The sequence below is a fragment of the Larus michahellis genome, chromosome 5 (assembly GCF_964199755.1).
Source record: "Larus michahellis chromosome 5, bLarMic1.1, whole genome shotgun sequence".
Classification (NCBI taxonomy): Eukaryota; Metazoa; Chordata; class Aves; order Charadriiformes; family Laridae; genus Larus; species Larus michahellis.
In genome coordinates, this window is record NC_133900.1 from 70,256,841 (window position 1) to 70,261,510 (window position 4,670).

Genomic DNA, 4,670 nt, shown 5'->3' on the forward strand with positions numbered 1-4,670 from the left:
CGGGGCGCGCCCTGCCCGCAAGGCGCCTGCGCGGAGCAGCTGGCGCGGGGCGGTGCCAGGGCCGGGCGTCCCGCCCTCCCTGAGGCGGGGGGCGGTGACCCATGTCGGGAACCGCCGCGTGGGGAAACCGGGCCCGTGCCGCGGCGGGGAAGCTTGGGGAGCAGTTTGATGTCGCAGCTCCTGGACATGGTGTCCTGAGGCCGGCCCGCCCCCGGCCCCTCAGCCCGGGCAGCCGGGGGGCAAGATGGAGACGGGGCGGGCTGAGCTGACTGCGCGCCCCGCTGCCGAGCGGCCGCAGGGCCTTGTGGAAGCTGCCGCCACCACTGCAGCGTTCGTGGAAACATAGAGTGGGTTCGGAGGGGCTGGAAAGATCGTCTTATTCCAGCCTCCCACTAGACCAGGTTGCTCAAAGCGCCGTCCGGCCTGGTCTTGAATACTTCAGGGATGGGGTATCCACAGCTGCTCAGGGCAACCTGTGCCAGTGCATCACCACCCCCGCAGTAAAGAATTTCTTCCTAACCTAAATCCCCCCTCTTTCAGTTTAAAACTGTTACCCCTCGTCCTAGCACTTCGTTCCCTGATAAAGAGTCCCTCCCCATCTTTCCTGTAGGCCCTTTATTCGTTACTGGAAGGGGCTGTAACATCTCCCCAGGGCCTTCTCCAGGCTGAACAAGCCCAGCCCTATCAGCCTGTCCTCACAGGAGACTCGCAAGTGTTTGGAAACTTAATTATGACACTGCATTAGCTGTCAGCACATGGGGACATTGCTCACAGGCACCCTATTACTTCTTCCCAGCCACAAGGCTTTAAATTCATGCTTTATTCCTTAATTCTTCACAGCTAAACTCCAGCTTAGATTGACACTCTGGTAAACTAACTCTGGTGCTTAGATCTTGGCCCACTATATTCCAGCATCTGCAACTGGCTTTTCTACTGACGTGGCATGAAATTACATCATATTCTTGTATCAAGCCAGAGGCAATTATAGCTTCCCTGTAGTTCCAAATATATTACTCTAAATTATTCTAATCTAAATTATTTACTTGCTTTTACTCAATTTAAATATCCAAGCAAAAAACACCATTCATTTAAGAAACAATATTGCAATAATTATAAAGGCAGACATACTCTTGAATGATTTTTTCATCTAGTACCAACAATGCGTGCAGAAATATCCTTATCAGCCACTGACTAGAGCTATCTGCAGCTAGGTTCAGTATACCAGACTGCCACCTTCCCATTTGGGACAATCAGCCCAGCTGATGTGTCCCCCTAATCTTCTTTTCTGGTAAAGAAAATATGCAGAAAATTATGTCCTTAAAAATAGTGTATCAGTACCATTTTGTGCACTTGGAAAAGATAAAGCACTCTTGAAACTGCAGCTTTGGAGGTAACCAAAGTTTTAACCCTTTTCGTCTGCTTGACAGTCAGCTCTATGGTACCAACTGTAAGCACTATTTTTTATAACATTCTTCTTTTCAGAGATACATGTAGGAAAAGATCAGGATGATTTGGTATCTGAGATAAACTTGTTGACAAGCAAAAAGTAAAAAAGCTGTCTCTTATCCTTTGGTGCACAAGGAAAAAAGGCCTTTCCAGAGAATAAGCATTTTCTGAGTCTAGTGACAGAGCACTATTGATTGTTTAAATACTTGTTTACATCTCCATTTTTAGCATCTATTAGTACCATGATTTTACAATTCCTTTTAAAGTTGAGTCCTGATAGAAGCAAATTCTGAAATACTTTAGCTGATTTGTCTGCTATTTGCTCATCAGCAGTGTCCAAATACAAAAGGCACTACGTCAGTCCTGAGAACAGATGATGTAAGCCATCAGAAACAGTTATGACATAGATAATAAAAATACAATGTTTAAGCCGAATAAAAACAAACAAAAGCTACAGAATAGAGTACATAATGAGAATAAGTATGGATTGCTGATTTTTTTTTTTTTTTTTAAGTTTAACTTGTGTATCAAATCAAATGCTCGGCCTGAAGGAGTTCAGGAATTAAATGAATATAATGTTTGTAATTGTAAATGCCTCCTTCGGTCAAGTAGATAACCAAGAACATGAAATCTCAGATTTCTTCTTATTTGAAGAATTGGTGGGAGACTTGTGTATTTATTAACGAAGAAAACTAAGAAGGAATGAGCAGAACTGTCCCTTTCAACAGAGGAGGAAGTCAAGCAGGAGGAGACAGGGTTCTTTGCACTTGACAGAAGCAAGTCTTTCTTCCTCTCAGGTTTCCTACAGAAAGTACCGCTGCTCACCTGAGTTGCCTCTGCTCTGTCTCTGACATTTCGGTTTATTCTTTTTTTGAGAGTGAGGTTCTGTGTTAACTGCACTTAGTGTCATAAAGAAAACAGACTCAAGGAAGAGGGGGAATCTTCCTTTTCTCTTAGGTTAAGTGTAGCACTGCCATTCCCAACCCACAGGTAACTGCAAAATTCAGCAGGATTTCTGAACCAAATCTGACTCCGTGAAACAAGCTCTCCAGAGCTTGTTTATGGCACCCTTTATCTCAGGTTGTCCCTGTAACTTCAGAAAGATTGTAACTTTTTTTTTTTTAATATTAGATAACCAATCTGGGTTTACAACACAGCCCACAGGTAGTGAATCGGCACAATTTCTGAGGCAGTAACTTCCTGCCCTTCTTCACCTGCTGGAGCAAACACCCCTGGGCACAGGGGAATTCTTAAACCAGCTTTGCCACTAGAAGGTCTGTGAAACCACCTGCCAGCTTTTATGGAGAATAAACCTCATTCAGAACACTAGAAACGGTGAAGTTTCCTTAACAGACTCAAAAACTAAGTTGCAATAAGGTTTAATTGACCCAATCTGTGTCAGTTGTTTCCTCAAGATTTCTAAAATGTATCTTCAGTTTGTTCCTATGACTAGAGAATGCAGTGAGTTAGGAAACTTCTAAGTAGTTTTTCTAATGCAAAGCAGTTGAGGAAATTTCTTCTTTAAGTTGCCTTTGGCTTTAACCACTACTAATTCTCGACACTTCATCTCAAAACCACATTTAATTATGTTATTTTGTACTTAATTTGTGCATGCATTTTGAAGAGTTTAGGTTTTGACACTTTTTCTGTGTGCTATTATATATTTCTGCATTTCCCTTGGAAGTCCTCACTACTCTTACTGGAAATCTTTTCTTAACCTTTATAACTAAGAGGCAAGTAGATTTTGCTTGGTATTTTTCTGTTATTTTAATTTCAGTCACACATTAACTTCATAGGACGTCCCATTAGTTAATTTATCTAATTTTTCCTTTGTTGTTTCACTGTTGACTTTATTGGAAGACTTTTTCAGTATTTAATTTTTTATTGGCAGGAATATCAGAACAGGCCAGACAACTAGCCATCCTCATTTGTAAAAGTTACAGAAAGAAAAAACATTGGCAGCAGTAAATAGAAGACAGAGAACCCATCACTTTCACATCTTAAGCAGCGTGGTCTTAAGCTTCAAAATAAATGAAGTGTCTAATTTTGACACAAGAAGTGTCACTTCATCAGGCCCTTTTATATGACTTAACAAGATACATTGAACTTGAAAATCATTGAGCAGGATGCTAATTGCACAACTGATTATACATATAAAAACTCTACTACATGTATACACAAATATTTCAGTGTAAAGCTGACCAACACTAATGCTAGTAAAGGTTGAACACAGGAAATTCCCTTTGAAATTAAAATGATACATATTTCCACATCATTTAATTGCTCAGTTTTGTTTACTACTAGAATCACAGTTAAGACACGGGCTTCTTTGTTTTCTAAGGGTTCTTTCTAAAAAAGTTTGTTGTGTGTATTATCTATACCTTCAAGGCAAGAATATGTCCAAAACATTTTAAGGCTGCATCCAAATATCAGCAGTGTTTAACACACTCACGTGCATCAAAGAAGCACATCTTTGGTAGCGGTAACTCGGCTGACAGTGGTTTACTTTACAGATCAGAATGAGCAAAATAATAATGTAGAAGTGTAAAAGAAATATTAACTTGGAAACGATACCTCTACTTCAAAGCAGCTGTATTCATCAAACTCTTAGTCAAGAAAAAGTTGTAAGGAACGGTCCCAGCAAACTATTTAAAAGCTAAACTCCTAATTATTACTTTCCACTTTGCCCAGTATGCAGCTGTTTCTAGTGATGAAAGTAAATGTATTTCTGAAAGGTATCGCCTTTCATGGAAAAACAAAACTAAAGCCTACCAGAGTTGTAAAGAAAACCCAGTTGTTCTCAAAAATTCTAAACTTTACACCTGAAAAAATGCCCATTTTTACATTTTTTCAGCCTGTCAGGTTGAGAAAATATCAATAAAGAAACTAAGCTATAAGGGTAGTGTTTTTCGAGATGCAACCTCTCCTTCTCTTTCTCTCTCTCTCTGTTTCATGACACTGCCCCTGTAGTACGATAATCAGTACGATAATCGGTTAGACTACAGGACTTTCTTTGTAAGCAGGAATTCGATTTTAATTTTATTTGTACCTATGCAAGGTCAGGGTCACAGCTGGCACCTTTCAAGGAAATAGTTTAACCACTAGATTTTTGGTTTGGTCAGGACTGTCTCCCCTTTGTTCGTGATGGGTCGCACTGATGAGGATAAAATCTGTTTCTTTGGACCAGACAGAATAAAAAAAGACAACAACTGGACTTGATTCTG